This window comes from Lactuca saligna, chromosome 5 (assembly GCF_052625555.1).
Source record: "Lactuca saligna cultivar CGN05327 chromosome 5, ASM5262555v1, whole genome shotgun sequence".
Taxonomy (NCBI): domain Eukaryota; kingdom Viridiplantae; phylum Streptophyta; class Magnoliopsida; order Asterales; family Asteraceae; genus Lactuca; species Lactuca saligna.
The window spans coordinates 160,334,912-160,355,876 of record NC_136421.1 but is presented as its reverse complement, the minus strand read 5'-3'; positions in this window follow the sequence as shown (position 1 = coordinate 160,355,876).

The following is a 20,965-nucleotide window of genomic DNA, read 5'->3' as shown; positions in this document are numbered from 1 at the left end:
ATTCCAAGCATTCCTACTTCACGATTTAGCCTTAGGAAGTGTTGTGCTGCATCAAAACACTCCTAAATGAAGTTTACGGCCTAAGGACCATTTTTCATGAATTTACTACCTTAAACTCATGAGTTTACTACCTTAAACTCCTAAGTTTATGGTAATTGGGATTTTCAAGTCCTTAGCTCAATCATGGCACTAGTCTAGGTTAGATTTAGGCTTAAGGAACAACTATTTGACATTTATGGGACATTTACACACATTTTTGGGTGTTTACGGTTTTGGGACATCCCTAAACCATAAACACATGAAAATGGAAGGTTTTGGTGCTTTTTGTGTGATAAACTCTTCAAGGATGAACCTAGACAAGTCCTTAAGGCATTGTGAAGCATCTAGGTACCTTAACACACCATTTTGGCCCTATATTTGGTGTTTACGGTTTTGGGACCTCCGAAAACCATGAACACCTTTATCTTGGTGTTCTTGGGACTTTTCTTTGGTATAAACATGTATAGCAAGCTCAAAATGACTCTAGGATAGAAGGACTTACATTGTGGAAGCTTGAAATGAACTTTATTTCCAAGAACACTAGTGTGTGTTCTTGGTGTTCTTGGTGTTTTGGAAAAACTAATCAAAACACAAAAATGGATGGATTAAAGGATGTAGAATCACTAGATTAAGTGATATAATAACTTGAAAGGGCTAGAAACACTTACTGGATTGAAGATTTCAAATAAAAACTTGGATGATACTTGAGAGGATATTTTTGTGTTTACTCTTTTAGTGTTTGGGGAGTAAACACAAAATGACTAGTTTTTGGGGAGTAAACTCATGCTTAGGGCACGAGTTTACGTTTTTGGATGATTTTTCGACCTAAACCTAAAAGTTTGGTCGTGAACTTCTAAGACACAAGGTGTTTGCGGTTTTTAAATTTCAAAACCCGAGACGACACTTTCTTTCACCCGTTCGCTTAAAAATAATATCAAAATAATCAAATGAACTTTAAATTTCTTAAAAATAAGAAATAATGACATTAACTTATGACAAGAGGTGGTTGACTTTTAGAGTTTGACTGAATAAAAATTTCGAGTTGTCACACCTGAGAATACAAGCAGTTTGAAAATCAACATAAAGCTGGTGAGTTCATAAGATGTTTGTTTTCTGAAAACGTAAAGTTTCATTTAGTTTTTCCAAAAAGATTTTTATCCAAGAAAATCCTATATTTTCTTATGTGTAAAGTTTGATTAACTAATTTATTACACAAATCTGGTTATGTACAATTGTTATCCCAGGAAAATCCTATATTTTTCCTAAAAGTAATTTTAGTTATTGAACTTCGATGTAATGTTTGATTACCTTTCGTACTTGTTGTATTAGTTAGGTATTCTGATATCCTAATGGTGTTACACTTGAATGTACCTAGATGTGTTCCTTCATATTCGTATTCTTATTCTTGATCATATTCATATTCTTATTTTATATTTGTATTTGTATTTATATTTTTAGTCCTATTCGTATGCGTATTCGCATTCTATTTGGATTCCTACTCCTAATCCTAATCCTATTCGTATACGTATTCGTATTCTCATTCGTATTCGCAGTCGTATTTGTATCCCTATTCCTACTCCTAATACTACTCGTATTCGTATTCGTATTCGTATTCTTATTCGCATTCATATTCGCATCCCTATTCCTACTCCTAATACTATTCATATTCGTATTCGTATTTGTATTCGTATTCGCATTTGTATTCGTATTTGTATCCCTATTCCTACTCCTAATACTATTTGTATTTCTATTCGTATTAGTATTCGTATTCGTATTCACATTCGTATTCGTATTCCTACTCTTAATCCTAATCCTATTTGAATTCGTATTTGTATTCGCATTCGTATTCGCATTATTATTTTAGTATTCCTATTCGTTCTATTCCTAGTTATACTTTCGTATTCGTTATGTTCCTAGTTGTACTTTCGTATTCGTTATGTTCCTAGTTGTATTTTCGTATTCGTATTCATATTAGTTCTAAATGATGATTAGTATGAATTATTCATAGATTATGAAATATAATTTAGATTGTAACATTTTATCAAGAAATCTATGATTAGTCTGAAAGCTAACTTCATAATTCGAACTATTTTATAAACACAATTTTCGATATTAAAACATACAGAATATAAACATTTAAACTGAAAACAATAAGTATGAGTACAAGATTTCCTTGTACTTTTGCTTGTATTCCCCCCTGAAAACATTTGAAAATGGGTAGGTGTCACAACTGGAAATTTTGTGTCATGCAATCTATGCATTCAAGCTAATGTGAATCAAAAACTTCAATCAAATACATCATACAAATACTACAAATAGTCATCAAACAATTGGGAATACTAGAAGTTCTTAATTAGGTCCATTTTGGGACTAGAACTTCCTTATTGGATCCAAATGGACCCATAAGCTTCCAATTGGACTATCATGGGCTTAGAACTCTAATTGGGCTCTAATTGGACCCACATCTATTTATTTCAACATTTTGGGCCATATTGGGCCTAGAATGAAATAAATACAAAATTTTGAACCATGATTAACCTAAACTAGCCCAACAAAGTGTAAAAATCATACTATATTTCTTTGGGACTAGAAACCATCCAACTTAACATCTACATGGGTTTAGGACATTAAAGCCCAATTTCCTTCCTTTCCATTTCAAATTCTCGGCCCAAACGCCCAAAACCAAGAGGGGAGAGTTGACTTAAAGCCTTGCCACCTCACTTATATCCTCCATATCTTCATGCATGGACCAACATGCATCTAGGATTGTCAACTCAACTCTCTCTCTTCTCTTCTTCTTGAACTCGGCCGAGAGCAACACCCACACACACACAAAACACTCACAAACTCTCTCTAGATCACTCAAGGCTTCTTTCTTCTTCTCCATCCAAAATCTCAAAATTTAGGGAGCATTCAAGGAAGTTCTTCCATAAAAATCATCATCTAAGGTAAGGTTTTTCTTGGATCTATGACTTATATTCCTTGTTTTATCAAAATCCCTCCTAATCCATGCAAAAATCGTGATCTTGCACTCTAGAAAACTCCATAAACTCGAAAACTTCATCAAGGAGTGCAAGGGCCAAAAATCACTTCATTTCTTCCATTCTTTCTTCAAAAACCGAATCAACACCCAAGGTGAGTTTCATACCCCCTTATTTTCGGTTTTTATAAGTTTTTGTGGGGGAGAATACAAGCAAAGGTGTAGATCATCATTATGTGTATGTTGTGGTTGATTTCTAAGCTTATATGTGTGTTTTGTATGATTTTGATGATAGATCTAGTTATGAAATGTTAAAAACCAAGATATATATGTTATTCTAGCATAAAATATACTAATACATGTAAAGGATACTAAGAAAAATAGCCAAATGGCTTGACAACACTTGATTAGGGCTAAAAACTCATTTTTTTCACATAAAATGTTGAAAATACAAAGTTGAAGGGCCTAAAATGAAATATTTCGAAATCTGATGGGTGAGATGAGTCAAAACAGTTTACTTAATGTATTTTCTGAAATTATACTAATTGGAGGGTTAAAAACATAAATTCCAAGCTTATTGGGCTAAAAATGACATTTTCGGCCCAATGAGGCCCAATATGCGAAATTTTCTAATTTGGAGGACCAAAACTGCATTTTTCTAGAAAACAGTGGACTATAAATGTTCCATGTATTTTTCAAAGGTTTAAAATGCTTTTCAAATTTAGAAAGGACCAAAGTTGCAAAAATCTTCCAAATTGGGTCAAAAATGTAAAAATTGCGAAAAATAGGGGTTACAACCGAGAAAACTGAAATTTCAAGGACTTAAACTGTTTTCTATGAAAAATATGCTGGAACATACTTATTTCAATACTTTTTGGTGTTAAAAATGTCAAGAAAATTGATTTAAGGACCAAACCGGAAAGTTTTTAAATAATGGGGGTGAAAAGGGTAAATTCTACAATTAAGGAGGGGTTGAAAACAGAAAATCTTCAAGGCTAGTTAATACATGCAATTTGACCAAATGATGGTACCACGCTTGTCGAAGAAATACAATACATTACAATACCAAAAGTCGTTGTTGAACGAATTGGTTCGGTCTCGAACCAATAAAAATCCGAAACTACTAACACGACGACGTTACGACATTATGATTCATAACTAATAACGATGGAGAATTCACTATACATGCGAGTGTGCACAGACGTCTACGCACCACCTTTGGGCCCCAAAAGTGTAAAATCTTGTTTGTTGAGCCTAGCTAGCCCAATGACCTGATCTTAAGGCCCAAAGACCTATCTCTTACGAAGTGTTGGGTTTTACCGATCCGACATAACGTAAAAGGACTTTCAATAGCAAACATGCTGCTGGTCCCCAAAGGGTCCTCCAGTGCTGCTAGTAAAGTCGGTAACTCACGATTCCGGGATTGGGCTTCGGGCCCTTCGCAATTGCAATAGTCTTGAACGACGCGGGGAAATACCGAGGGTTCGCACCTTCCTTCCTTCCCTCCGGTCGTGGGACTACACAAGTCCGGGAGGATCGAGTTGTGTGAAGAATTACGAGTGACGCCTAAGGGATCGCTTGTAAGGTTGTTGATTGGACGTTTTCATTAACATACGTCACAACACTTCACCACCCATTGTATTCTCAATGCCTCCGGAGCTCAACGATTTCCTCTAATGCAACGAAACAATGGTACGCAAACTAAGTGAAGCAAAGTGATAGGAGAACGTCGGGTTTTCCTAGGGTTTCAACAAGTACAATATGAATTACCGGTCAAATTTCACAACTCTTACGCTTACATCTATAGAATTCAAACAAGCATACTCAATGATCAACACATACTTTTACACTATTCTATTTTTAGAAAATATCGGATTTTCTGATGGTTTTCAAACAATACATTGGATTTTCAAACACTACTTATGAACTCACCAACATTTCATATGTTGACGTTTTCAAAAGACTTGTATTCTCAGGTAACAGATAAGGAAGGATGAATTGTACTCTATGACGTTGTTGTGGTTTAAGTGGTGCTAAACAGTTATTTTGAGAATGTAATGTTTGAACAATGTAACGAATGTAAACGCTATCGGTTGTATTATTCTAAATGTTGGTGGTGTTTTATGTTATGTTTCATGTATATGCATTGTGATGGTATTCAATGAGTCACAACAGCCCTCGGACGTTTCCGCCGTCTGGTTCGGGGGTGTGACAGGTTGGTATCAGAGCTTTGTTTATAGTGAACTAGCATATCTAGCCACACATGGATATGCAACTATAAACCAAAAAGAGGGACTAACATAACTCTGAACAAAACAATTAAATAAAACAACCTTGTTTGCACTAGGAATACGAACCTAACGCCGAACCAAACAAAAATAATACTAGTGTCTCGGTTAATTCAGGACTGTTCTTAGTGGTACCAAGGAGTGGATGTAGCCTGATCAACTACATTCTCTCCAACGTATAACTAACGCAAGTTTTGATGAGATCGGGATATCTAGGGAACCTAAAACTATACCCTTACCACCGAAAAGAGAAAGCCTACTTGATCTATGCGATAATTGTAGCATCCTAGGAATAACGTTAGCATAATTACACACACTCGCAGACTGCATGGTTGGCTTCCATCACCCTGGAGACCCCTACTTCCCTAACCAGGGGAACAACAGATGGTTAGAGGAGGAGTCCGAGGAAGATCCTGAGGAGGAGCTTGAGGAAGATCCCGAAGAGGAATCTGACGGGGAACCGGAGGCCGAAGTTGAGGGCGAGCCTGCCGAATCAGAGGAAGATGAAGGAAGCCTCGAGGAGGATGCTGATGATAGTGACAGGGGTGATTCGGATGCGGAGTCCGAAGTCATCAACCCCCTTACCCGATCAGGGTGCCTGCCTATTGAGTAGGGCCCACTGGTCCTACACCTCCCTGGGGTATTGATCTTTGGAGATGGAGCAGACAGCAGGGACAACGACCCCCGTACGGCATGTCACGTGAGTTTTTTGACCTGAGAGACGAAGGACCGGCTGATCGAGCCTTTCTAGTCATGGTGAAACGGTTACGGAATACAGGCGACCTTGCCCAGGACACTGCGGATCAGGTGCGCCAGTTGAGGACTAGGGTCGAGCGTGCGGAGCAGGAGACGCGTGACGTCCTTTGAGAGTTTCACATGAGGCAGGTTCGGTGGGAGTCTCGACTCCGGGATGCGGAACGCTTGGTGGCTCGTCTTCAGGGAGCGTCCACATCCTCAGCACCACCTCCGGACGCAACTCATCGCGGTTAGGGATAGACTTATCTTCGTAGATCGTTAGGAAATATGCTATGTACTCCGACTCTATGTTTAAGTGACTACACTACTCATAGAGTCGTTATGCTGTTGAACTAGTGTCACTCATGTATGCTCTTACGAGCAAAATTTTCATGTATCAAATGCGGATAATATTAATAAATTTTTTTTTCTCTCGTGTTATATTACGATGTTGTACATTGCTATGTGTTGAGAAATTATTATGGATGGGTCAATGGTAGTAGTGTTTAAGTTCGTACCATGCACCTAGTCAATAGGAACACGACCTCACTGAAACAACATACCCTCAACATCTTTCCGTTTTGTGACAGAAAGATGCCTCCCCGACCTGCTCACGGAAACCCAAGACCAACCCCACCTGAAGTTGACTCAGCCGCTTTCCAGGCAGCTGTATCTACTGTAGTCACTGCAGCGATTGCGCAAATTCAACAAGGGAACAATGGAGGAGCCGGAAGTTCGAACAACGGAATGAATCAAGGACCCACCAAGACATGTACCTACAAGGACTTCACAAATGCCAAACCACGAACTTTTAATGGCACGGGAGGGGTGATCACTCTGAAGCGATGGATCGAAAAGGTGGAGTCGGTGTTCGAGATATGCGACTGCCCTGAGCACATGAAGGTGAAGTTCGCGGCTTGCACTTTTGTGGATCAGGCGCTCACCTGGTGGAACAGACATGTAGAATCCATGACGCTCCCTGTAGCCAACTCTATGTCGTGGACAGAGATGAAAGAAATGTTAATGGCTGAGTACTGCCCATGAGGCGAAATACAGAAGATGGAGCAAGAGCTATGGAACCTCACTGTGCAGAACACGAATATCGATGCTTACATATCGAGATTTAGCGAACTATCTCTGCTGTGCCCGAGTATGATTACCTCGGAACGAAAGAAGATTGAGCGATTCATCTGGGGACTAACATCACCAATTCAAGGGAATGTGATAGCTGCAAACCCCGAAACATTTGATAGCGCGAAAAGATTGGCAAAAAGGCTGTATGACCATAACAGCAAGAAGGGAGAGAAACCGGTGGAGACTGAGAAGACGAAGGAAGGTGATGGCAAGAGGGGAAAGAACAATAAAAGGAAGGGGCGTCAGGGCCCCGACACCTCCAAGAAGCAGCAGACAGTGGCGGTTAATGTTGTTACCACATCGGTTCCAGCCACACCACATGCTCCAACCTCAGCCACTTCAAATGCTTCCAAACCTTATTCCGGTAATCTTCCCAAATGCAACAAGTGCGGTTTCCATCACTATGGGGAATGCAAGGATTTTCAGTGCACCAGTTGCAACCGAAGGGGTCACACCGCAAAGTACTGCAAGGCTTACCCTCCCCATAATCAAAATCAGGGAATCAACAGCAACAACCCTCACAACAACAACAACGCCCATGCCAGCGGCAACAGCGCAGGGCCTAGCTACACCTGCTACGGATGCGGGAAGACTGGACACGTCTGCCGAGACTGTCCCAACAACAACAATTTAAGAAATGGAGGAACAGGAAGGATGGTGACCATGGGTCAGAGTGAGGCTATTCAAGACCCCTCTGTTGTTACCGGTACGTTTCTCTTAAACCACGCTTATGCATGCATCTTATTTGACACCGGAGCGGAACGAAGTTTCGTAAGCAATAAGTTTAAGCACTTATTAAAACAACTTCCCCAAAAGCTAAATGAAGCCTATACGGTGGAAATGGCCAATGGGAAAACCGAGTCCACTGGGGAAATCTACACCGGATGTACCCTAACTCTTAATCAACACGTTTTTCGAATAGACCTAATGCCAGTGTCAATTAGGAGCTTCGACGTGATCATCGGCATGGACTGGTTAAGCCCCCACCATGCCGAAATTATGTGTCATGAGAAGGCCGTCCGTCTTCTCCTTCCAAATCACGAAACCCTAGTAATTTACGGAGACAAATCTAGCATGAACCTTCGCCTCGTTTCGTGTGTCAAGGCACAAAAATATCTACGAAGGAACAATCTGGCGTTCCTGGCTCACGTAGTGGACAAAACCGAGGAGGAGACTAACGTTCGAGACATTCCCGTAGTATGTGAATTTCCGGATGTGTTTCCTGAAGATCTTCCGGGAGTGCCCCCAGAGAGACAGGTTGAATTTCGAATCGACCTTATCCCAGGAGCAACTCCTCTTGCTAAATCACCCTACCGGTTGGCTCCTGCCGAGATGCAGGAATTATCCAGCCAACTTAGCGAACTTTTGGATAAGGGATTTATACGACCTAGTTACTCCCCATGGGGAGCTCCGGTGCTCTTTGTCAAAAAGAAATACGGATCTTTTAGAATGTGTATCGATTACAGAGAGTTAAACAAACTCACAATCAAGAACCGCTACCCACTCCCGCGAATCGATGACCTATTTGACCAGCTCCAAGGGGCTAGTTATTTTTCTAAGATAGATCTACGGTCCGGATACCACTAACTCAAAGTCCGGGAAGAGGATATTCCAAAAACCGCTTTCCGAACTCGCTACGGACATTATGAATTTGTTGTAATGCCCTTCGGTCTAACGAATGCCCCTGCCGCATTTATGGATCTAATGAATCGAATCTGCCGACCGTTTCTCGATAACTTTGTCATTTTTTTTATCGATGACATCCTCGTCTATTCTCGAAGCAAGGAAGAGCATGGCCAACATCTCCGACAAGTCTTAGAAACTCTACGATCAGAAAAACTTTACGCCAAACTCTCCAAGTGTGAGTTCTGGTTGTGGAGCGTGAACTTCCTAGGTCATGTAGTCAGCCAAGATGGAATCCATGTGGATCCCTCTAAGGTCAAAGCGGTAGAAGGATGGGCAATCCCGACAACGCCCACGGAAATACGTCAATTCTTGGGATTATCAGGCTACTATAGGAGATTCATTCAGAACTTCTCTAAGATCGCCAAGCCACTTACCTCGCTTACGCAAAAGGGCGTACCATTCAAATGGACAGACAAACAAGAGATCGCGCTTCGAACCTTGAAACAAGCTCTCTGTAGCGCACCTGTACTATCTCTGCCTGAAGGAACGGAAGAGTTTGTAGTCTACTGCGACGCATCAAATCAGGGTTTAGGTTGTGTTCTCATGCAACGTGGGAGAGTGATAGCCTATGCATCCCGCCAGCTAAAGACGCATGAAGTAAATTACACGACCCATGACCTAGAGCTGGGAGCTGTAGTCTTTGCCCTAAAAATTTGGAGGCATTACCTTTAAGGTACAAAGTGCACCGTCTTCACGGATCATAAGAGTCTCCAACACATCTTAAACCAAAAGGAGTTAAACATGAGGCAACGAAGATGGGTTGAGTTGCTAAACGATTATGAGTGCGAGATTAAGTACCACCCAGGCAAGGCCAACGTGGTAGCTGATGCATTAAGTCGGAAGGAATACTCTAACCGTTGTACAAAAACTCTCTCGATAACCATTCAGTCAGACCTGGCCACTCAACTTGCAGTGGCCCAGTCAGAGGCCATGAAGACGGAAAATAGAGCAAGCGAAGTATTGCGTGGAATGGAAAAGAGCCTGGAGGCAAAGGAGAATGGAGTATACTATTTCATGAACCGTATTTGGGTCCCTAAATTTGGAGGGTTTAGGGATATTGTTATGAAGGAAGCCCACAAGACGCGATACTCCATTCATCCTGGTTCTGATAAGATGTATTTGGATATTAAACAACACTATTGGTGGCCTAACATGAAGGCGGAAATCGCGACCTATGTCAGTAAGTGCCTTACGTGCGCCAAGGTAAAAGTGGAATACCAAAAACCCTCATGATTGTTACAGCAACCGACAATTCCCAAGTGGAAATGGGAAGGGATTTCTATGGATTTCGTGACCAAGTTACCCAAAACGTCAGATGGATTAGACACCATATGGGTGATAGTCGACTGACTGACTAAGTCCGCCCATTTTCTGCCAATTAAAGAATCGTACAAGATGGAGAGATTGACGCGGTTATACATTCGAGAGATCGTAAGGCTCCACGGAATACCAACATCTATCATCTCGGATAGGGACAGTAGGTTCACGTCCCGATTTTGGCAATCACTCCATAAGGCGATGGGAACAAACCTCGATATGAGCACCGCTTATCATCCACAAACGGATGGTCAAAGCGAGCGAACCATCCAAATGCTCGAAGACATGCTCCGCGCATGCGTGATAGACTTTGGAAAGTCTTGGGATACCCACCTACCCTTAATCGAGTTCTCATACAACAATAGTTACCATTCGAGCATCAAGGTGGCTCCTTTCGAAGCACTTTACGGACATAAATGTAGATCACCGTTATGCTGGGCTGAAGTAGGTGACACCCAGCTAGCAAAAACACATGCGTCGGACAAAGCACTAACGGGACCGGAGATCATCCGTGAAACCACAGAAAAGATCGTTGAAATCAGAGCTCGATTGCAAGCATCGCGTGACCGACAAAAGAGCTACGCTGACAAACGGCGAAAGCCCTTAGAATTTCAGATCGGTGATCGAGTACTGTTAAAAGTCTCGCCCTGGAAAGGGGTTATACGTTTCGGAAAACGGGGAAAGCTGAACCCGCGATACCTTGGACCTTTCGAAATCGTCGCTCGAATTGGTCCAGTAGCATACAGATTGCAACTACCCGCAGAGCTAAATGGTGTACACCCCGTGTTTCACGTCTCTAATTTGAAGAAGTATCTCTCAGATGAAACACTCGTCATTCCCCTTGACGAAATCGAAATCAATGAGAATCTCCTGTTCGTTGAAGAACCAATCGAAATCATGGACAGGGAGGTGAAGCGTACTAAGCAGAGTCGCATCCCGATCGTGAAGGTACGGTGGAACGCAAAGCGTGGGCTAGAATTCACTTGGGAACGCGAAGACCAAATGAAGCAAAAGTACCCTCACCTATTCTAGCTTTCTCAAATCTAGCTTTCAAACAGAATTTCGGGACGAAATTCCCTCTAACGGGGGGATAATGTCACAACTGGAAATTTTGTGTCATGTAATCTATGCATTCAAGCTAATGTGAATCAAAAACTTCAATCAAATACATCATACAAATACTACAAATAGTCATCAAACAATTAGGAATACTAGAAGTTCTTAATTAGGTCCATTTTGGGACTAGAACTTCCTTATTGGATCCAAATGGACCCATAAGCTTCCAATTGGACTATCATGGGCTTAGAACCCTAATTGGGCTCTAATTGGATCCACATCTATTTATTTCAACATTTTGGGCCATATTGGGCCTAGAATGAAATAAATACAAAATTTTGAACCATGATTAACCTAAACTAGCCCAACAAAGTGTAAAAATCATACTATATTTCTTTGGGACTAGAAACCATCCAACTTAACATCTACATGGGTTTAGGACATTAAAGCCCAATTTCCTTCCTTTCCATTTCAAATTCTCGGCCCAAAAGCCCAAAACCAAGAGGGGAGAGTTGACTTAAAGCCTTGCCACCTCACTTATATCCTCCATATCTCCATGCATGGACCAACATGCGTCTAGGATTGTCAACTCAACTCTCTCTCTTCTCTTCTTCTTGAACTCGGCCGAGAGCAACACCCACACACACACAAAACACTCACAAACTCTCTCTAGATCACTCAAGGCTTCTTTCTTCTTCTCCATCCAAAATCTCAAAATTTAGGGAGCATTCAAGGAAGTTCTTCCACAAAAACCATCATCTAAGGTAAGGTTTTGCTTGGATCTATGACTTATATTCCTTGTTTTATCAAAATCCCTCCTAATCCATGCAAAAATCGTGATCTTGCACTCTAGAAAACTCCATAAACTCGAAAACTTCATCAAGGAGTGCAAGGGCCAAAAATCACTTCATTTCTTCCATTCATTCTTCAAAAACCGAATCAACACCCAAGGTAAGTTTCATACCCCCTTATTTTCGGTTTTTATAAGTTTTTGTGGGGGAGAATACAAGCAAAGGTGTAGATCATCATTATGTGTATGTTGTGGTTGATTTCTAAGCTTATATGTGTGTTTTGTATGATTTTGATGATAGATCTAGTTATGAAATGTTAAAAACCGAGATATATATGTTATTCTAGCATAAAATATACTAATACATGTAAAGGATACTAAGAAAAATAGCCAAATGGCTTGACAACACTTGATTAGGGCTAAAAACTCATTTTTTTGACATAAAATGTTGAAAATACAAAGTTGAAGGGCCTAAAATGAAATATTTCGAAATCTGATGGGTGAGATGAGTCAAAACAGTTTACTTAATGTATTTTCTGAAATTATACTAATTGGAGGGTTAAAAACATAAATTCCAAGCTTATTGGGCTAAAAATGACATTTTCGGCCCAATGAGGCCCAATATGCGAAATTTTCTAATTTGGAGGACCAAAACTGCATTTTTCTAGAAAACAGTGGACTATAAATGTTCCATGTATTTTTCAAAGGTTTAAAATGCTTTTCAAATTTAGAAAGGACCAAAGTTGCAAAAATCTTCCAAATTGGGTCAAAAATGTAAAAATTGCGAAAAATAGGGGTTATAACCGAGAAAACTGAAATTTCAAGGACTTAAACTGTTTTCTATGAAAAATATGCTGGAACATACTTATTTCAATACATTTTGGTGTTAAAAATGTCAAGAAAATTGATTTAAGGACCAAACCGGAAAGTTTTTAAATAAAGGGGGTGAAAAGGGTAAATTCTACAATTAAGGAGGGGCTGAAAACAGAAAATCTTCAAGGCTAGTTAATACATGCAATTTGACCAAATGATGGTACCACGCTTGTCGAAGAAATACAATACATTACAATACCAAAAGTCGTTGTTAAACGAATTGGTTCGGTCTCGAACCAATAAAAATCCGAAACTACTAACACGACGACGTTACGACATTATGATTCATAACTAATAACGATGGAGAATTCACTATACATGCGAGTGTGCACAGACGTCTACGCACCACCTTTGGGCCCCAAAAGTGTAAAATCTTGTTTGTTGAGCCTAGCTAGCCCAATGACCTGATCTTAAGGCCCAAAGACCTATCTCTTACGAAGTCTTGGGTTTTACCGATCCGACATAACGTAAAAGGACTTTCAATGGCAAACATGATGCTGGTCCCCAAAGGGTCCTCCAGTGCTACTAGTAAAATCGGTAACTCACGATTGCGGGATTGGGCTTCGGGCCCTTCGCAATTGCAATAGTCTTGAACGACGCGGGGAAATACCGAGGGTTCGCACCTTCCTTCCTTCCCTCCGGTCGTGGGACTACACAAGTCCGGGAGGATCGAGTTGTGTGAAGAATTATGAGTGACGCCTAAGGGATCGCTTGTAAGGTTGTTGATTGGACGTTTTCATTAACGTACGTCACAACACTTCACGACCCATTGTATTCTCAATGCCTCCGGAGCTCAACGATTTCCTCTAACGCAACGAAACAATGGTACGCAAACTAAGTGAAGCAAAGTGATAGGAGAACGTCGGTTTTTCCTAGGGTTTCAACAAGTACAATATGAATTACCGGTCAAATTTCACAACTCTTACGCTTACATCTATAGAATTCAAACAAGCATACTCATGGATCAACACATACTTTTACATTATTCTATTTTTAGAAAATATCGGATTTTCTGATGGTTTTCAAACAATACATTGGATTTTCAAACACTACTTATGAACTCACCAACATTTCATATGTTGACGTTTTCAAAATACTTGTATTCTCAGGTAACAGATAAGGAAGGATGAATTGTACTCTATGACGTTGTTGTGGTTTAAGTGGTGCTAAACAGTTATTTTGAGAATGTAATGTTTGAACAATGTAACGAATGTAAACGCTATCGGTTGTATTATTCTAAATGTTGGTGGTGTTTTATGTTATGTTTCATGTATATGCATTGTGATGGTATTCAATGAGTCACAACAGCCCTCGGACGTTTCCGCCGTCTGGTTCGGGGGTGTGACAGGTTGGTATCAGAGCTTTGTTTATAGTGAACTAGCATATATAGCCACACATGGATATGCAACTATAAACCAAAAAGAGGGACTAACATAACTCTGAACAAAACAATTAAATAAAACAACCTTGTTTGCACTAGGTATACGAACCTAACGCCGAACCAAACAAAAATAATACTAGTGTCTCGGTTAATTCAGGACTGTTCTTAGTGGTACCAAGGAGTGGATGGCCTGGTCAACTACATTCTCTCCAACGTATAACTAACGCACGTTCTGATGAGATCGGGATATCTAGGGAACCTAAAACTATACCCTTACCACCGAAAAGAGAACGCCTACTTGATCTATGCGATAATTGTAGCATCCTAGGAATAACGTTAGCATAATTACACACACTCGCAGACCGCATGGCTGGCTTCCATCACCCTGGAGACCCCTACTTCCCTATCCAGGGGAACAACGGATGGTTAGAGGAGGAGTCCGAGGAAGAGCCTGAGGAGGAGCCTGAGGAAGACCCCGAAGAGGAATCTGACGGGGAACCGGAGGCCGAAGTTGAGGGCGAGCCTACCGAATCAGAGGAAGATGAAGGAAGCCTCGAGGAGGATGCTGTTGATAGTGACAGGGGTGATTCGGATGCGGAGTCCGAAGTCATCAACCCCCCTTACCCGATCAGGGTGCCTGCCTATTGAGTAGGGCCCACTGGTCCTACACCTCCCTGGGGTATTGATCTTTGGAGATGGAGTAGACAGCAGGGACAGCGACCCCCGTACGGCATGTCACGCGAGTTCTTTGACCTGAGAGATGAAGGACCGGCTGATCGAGCCCTTCCAGTCATGGTGAAACGGTTACGGAATACAGGCGACCTTGCCCAGGACACTGCGGATCAGGTGCGCCAGTTGAGGACTAGGGTCGAGCGTGCGGAGAAGGAGATGTGTGACGTCCTTCGAGAGTTTCACATGAGGCAGGTTCGGTGGGAGTCTCGACTCCGGGATGCGGAACGCTTGGTGGCTCGTCTTCAGGGAGCGTCCACATCCTCAGCACCACCTCCGGACGCAGCTCATCGCGGTTAGGGATAGACTTATCATCGTAGATCGTTAGGAAATATGCTATGTACTCCGACTCTATGTTTAAGTGACTACACTACTCATAGAGTCGTTATGTTGTCGAACTAGTGTCACTCATGTATGCTCTTACGAGCAAAATTTTCATGTATCAAATGCGGATAATATTAATAAAAAAAAAAAATTTCTCTCGTGTTATATTACGATGTTGTACATTGCTATGTGTTGAGAAATTATTATGGATGGGTCAATGGTAGTAGTGTTTAAGTTCGTACCATGCACCTAGTCAATAGGAACACGACCTCACTGAAACAACATACCCTCAACATCTTTCCGTTTTGTGACAGAAAGATGCCTCCCCGACCTGCTCACGGAAACCCAAGACCAACCCCACCTGAAGTTGACTCAGCCGCTTTCCAGGCAGCTGTATCTACTGCAGTCACTGCAGCGATTGCGCAAATTCAACAAGGGAACAATGGAGGAGCCGGAAGTTCGAACAACGGAATGAATCAAGGACCCACCAAGACATGTACCTACAAGGACTTCACAAACGCCAAACCACGAACTTTTAATGGCACGGGAGGGGTGATCACTCTGAAGCGATGGATCGAAAAGGTGGAGTCGGTGTTCGAGATATGCGATTGCCCTGAGCACAAGAAGGTGAAGTTCGCGGCTTGCACTTTTGTGGATCAGGCGCTCACCCTGGTGGAACGGACATGTAGAATCCATGACGCTCCCTGTAGCCAACTCTATGCCGTGGACAGAGATGAAAGAAATGTTAATGGCTGAGTACTGCCCACGAGGCGAAATACAGAAGATGGAGCAAGAGCTATGGAACCTCACTGTGCAGAACACGAATATCGATGCTTACATATCAAGATTTAGCGAACTATCTCTGCTGTGCCCGAGTATGATTACCTCGGAAGGAAAGAAGATTGAGCGATTCATCTGGGGACTAACATCACCAATTCAAGGGAATGTGATAGCTGCAAACCCCGAAACATTTGATAGCGCGAAAAGATTGGCAAAAAGGCTGTATGAACATAACAGCAAGAAGGGAGAGAAACCGGTGGAGACTGAGAAGACGAAGGAAGGTGATGGCAAGAGGGGAAAGAACAATAAGAGGAAGGGGCGTTAGGGCCCCGACACCTCCAAGAAGCAGCAGACAGTGGCGGTTAATGCTGTTACCACATCGGTTCCAGCCACACCACATGCTCCAACCTCAGCCACTTCAAATGCTTCCAAACCTTATTCCGGTAATCTTCCCAAATGCAACAAGTGCGGTTTCCATCACTATGGAGAATGCAAGGATTTTCAGTGCACCAGTTGCAACCGAAGGGGTCACACCGCAAAGTACTGCAAGGCTTACCCTCCCCATAATCAAAATCAGGGAATCAACAGCAACAACCCTCGCAATAACAACAACGCCCATGCCAGCGGCAACAGCGTAGGGCCTAGCTGCACCTGCTACGGATGCGGGAAGACTGGACACGTCCGCCGAGACTGTCCCAACAACAACAATTTAAGAAATGGAGGAACAGGAAGGATGTTGACCATGGGTCAGAGTGAGGCTATTCAAGACCCCTCTGTTGTTACCGGTACGTTTCTCTTAAACCACGCTTATGCATGCATCTTATTTGACACCGGAGCGGAACGAAGTTTCGTAAGCAATAAGTTTAAGCACTTATTAAAACAACTTCCCGAAAAGCTAAATGAAGCCTATACGGTGGAAATGGCCAATGGGAAAACCGAGTCCACTGGGGAAATCTACACCGGATGTACCCTAATTCTTAATCAACACGTTTTTCGAATAGACCTAATGCCAGTGTCAATTAGGAGCTTCGACGTAATCATCGGCATGGACTGGTTAAGCCCCCACCATGCCGAAATTATGTGTCACGAGAAGGCCGTCCGTCTTCTCCTTCCAAATCACGAAACCCTAGTAATTTACGGAGACAAATCTAGCATGAACCTTCGCCTCGCTTCGTGTGTCAAGGCACAAAAATATCTACAAAGGAACAATCTGGCGTTCCTGGCTCACGTAGTGGACAAAACCAAGGAGGAGATTAACATTTGAGACATTCCCGTAGTATGTGAATTTCCGGATGTGTTTCCTGAAGATCTTCCGGGAGTGCCCCCAGAGAGACAGGTTGAATTTCGAATCGACCTTATCCCAGGAGCAACTCCTCTTGCTAAATCACCCTACCGGTTGGCTCCTACCGAGATGCAGGAATTATCCAGCCAACTCAGCGAACTTTTGGATAAGGGATTTATTCGACCTAGTTACTCGCCATGGGGAGCTCCGGTGCTCTTTGTCAAAAAGAAAGACGGATCTTTTAGAATGTGTATCGATTACAGAGAGTTAAACAAACTCACAATCAAGAACCGCTACCCACTCCCGCGAATCGATGACCTATTTGACCAGCTCCAAGGGGCTAGTTATTTTTCTAAGATAGATCTACAGTCCGGATACCACCAACTCAAAGTCCGGGAAGAGGATATTCCAATAACCGCTTTCCGAACACGCTACGGACATTATGAATTTGTTGTAATGCCCTTCGGTCTAACGAATGCCCCTGCCGCATTTATGGACCTAATGAATCGAATCTGCCGACCGTTTCTCGATAACTTTGTCATTGTTTTTATCGATGACATCCTCGTCTATTCTCGAAGCAAGGAAGAGCATGGCCAACATCTCCGACAAGTCTTAGAAACTCTACGATCAGAAAAACTTTACGCCAAACTCTCCAAGTGTGAGTTCTGGCTGCGGAGCTTGAACTTCCTAGGTCATGTAGTCAGCCAAGATGGAATCCATGTGGATCCCTCTAAGGTCAAAGCGGTAGAAGGATGGGCAATCCCGACAACGCCCACGGAAATACGTCAATTCTTGGGATTAGCAGGCTATTATAGGAGATTCATTCATAACTTATCTAAGATCGCCAGGCCACTTACCTCGCTTACGCAAAAGGGCGTACCATTCAAATGGACAGACAAACAAGAGATCGCGTTTCGAACCTTGAAACAAGCTCTCTGTAGCGCACCTGTACTATCTCTGCCTGAAGGAACGGAAGACTTTGTAGTCTACTGCGACGCATCAAATCAGAGTTTAGGTTGCGTTCTCATGCAACGTGGGAGAGTGATAGCCTATGCATCCCGCCAGCTAAAGACGCATGAAGTAAATTACACGACCCATGACCTAGAGCTGGGAGCTGTAGTCTTTGCCCTAAAAATTTGGAGGCATTACCTTTATGGTACAAAGTGCACCGTCTTCACGGATCACAAGAGTCTCCAACACATCTTAAACCAAAAGGAGTTAAACATGAGGCAACGAAGATGGGTTGAGTTGCTAAACGATTATGAGTGCGAGATTAAGTACCACCCAGGCAAGGCCAACGTGGTAGCTGATGCATTAAGTCGGAAGGAATACTCTAATCGTTGTACAAAAACTCTCTCGATAACCATTCAGTCACACCTGGGCACTCAACTTGCAGTGGCCTAGTCAGAGGCCATGAAGACGGAAAATAGAGCAAGCGAAGTATTGCGCGGAATGGAAAAGAGCCTGGAGGCAAAGGAGAATGGAGTATACTATTTCATGAACCATATGTGGGTCCCTAAATTTGGATGGTTTAGGGATATTGTTATGAAGGAAGCCCACAAGACGCGATACTCCATTCATCCTGGCTATGATAAGATGTATTTGGATATTAAACAACACTATTGGTGGCCTAACATGAAGGCGGAAATCGCGACCTATGTCAGTAAGTGCCTTACGTGCGCCAAGGTAAAAGTGGAATACCAAAAATCCTCAGGATTCTTACAGCAACCGACAATTCCCGAGTGGAAATGGGAAGGGATTTCTATGGATTTCGTGACCAAGTTACCCAAAACGTCAGATGGATTAGACACCATATGGGTGATAGTCGACTGACTGACGAAGTCCGCCCATTTTCTGCCAATTAAAAAATCGTACAAGATGGAGAGATTGACGCGGTTATACATTCGAGAGATCGTAAGGCTCCACGGAATACCAACATCTATCATCTCGGATAGGGACAGTAGGTTCACGTCCCGATTTTGGCAATCACTCCATAAGGCGATGGGAACAAACCTCGATATGAGCACCGCTTATCATCCACAAACGGATGGTCAAAGCGAGCGAACCATCCAGAGGCTCGAAGATATGCTCCGCGCATGCGTGATAGACTTTGGAAAGTCTTGGGATACCCACCTACCCTTAATCGAGTTCTCATACAACAATAGTTACCATTCGAGCATCAAGGTGGCTCCTTTCGAAGCACTTTACGGACGTAAATGTAGATCACCGTTATGCTGGGCTGAAGTAGGTGACACCCAGCTAGCAAAAACACATGCGTCGGACAAAGCACTAACGGGACCGGAGATCATCCGTGAAACCACGGAAAAGATCGTTCAAATCAGAGCTCGATTTCAAGCATCGCGTGACCGACAAAAGAGCTACGCTGACAAACAGCGAAAGCCCTTAGAATTTCAGATCGGTGATCGAGTACTGTTAAAAGTCTCGCCCTGGAAAGGGGTTATACGTTTCGGAAAACGGGGAAAGCTAAACCCGCGATACCTTGGACCTTTCGAAACCGTCGCTCGAATTGGTCCAGTAGCATACAGACTGCAACTACCCGCAGAGCTAAATGGTGTACACCCCGTGTTTCACGTCTGTAATTTGAAGAAGTGTCTCTCAGATGAAACACTCGTCATTCCCCTTGATGAAATCGAAATCAATGAGAATCTCCTGTTCGTTGAAGAACCAATCGAAATCATGGACAGGGAGGTGAAGCGTACTAAGCAGAGTCGCATCCCGATCATGAAGGTACGGTGGAACGCAAAGCGTGGGCCAGAATTCACTTGGGAACGCGAAGACCAAATGAAGCAAAAGTACCCTCACCTATTCTAGCTTTCTCAAATCTAGCTTTCAAACAGAATTTCGGGATGAAATTCCCTCTAACGGGGGGATGATGTCACAACTGGAAATTTTGTGTCATGTAATCTATGCATTCAAGCTAATGTGAATCAAAAACTTCAATCAAATACATCATACAAATACTACAAATAGTTATCAAACAATTGGGAATACTAGAAGTTCTTAATTAGGTCCATTTTGGGACTAGAACTTCCTTATTGGATCCAAATGGACCCATAAGCTTCCAATTGGACTATCATGGGCTTAGAACCCTAATTGGGCTCTAATTGGACCCACATCTATTTATTTCAACATTTTGGGCCATATTGGGCCTAGAATGAAATAAATACAAAATTTTGAACCATGATTAACCTAAACTAGCCCAACAAAGTGTAAAAATCATACTATATTTCTTTGGGACTAGAAACCATCCAACTTAACATCTACATGGGTTTAGGACATTAAAGCCCAATTTCCTTCCTTTCCATTTCAAATTCTCGGCCCAAAAACCCAAAACCAAGAGGGGAGAGTTGACTTAAAGCCTTGCCACCTCACTTATATCCTCCATATCTCCATGCATGGACCAACATGCATCTAGGATTGTCAACTCAACTCTCTCTCTTCTCTTCTTCTTGAACTCGGCCGAGAGCAACACCCACACACACACAAAACACTCACAAACTCTCTCTAGATCACTCAAGGCTTCTTTCTTCTTCTCCATCCAAAATCTCGA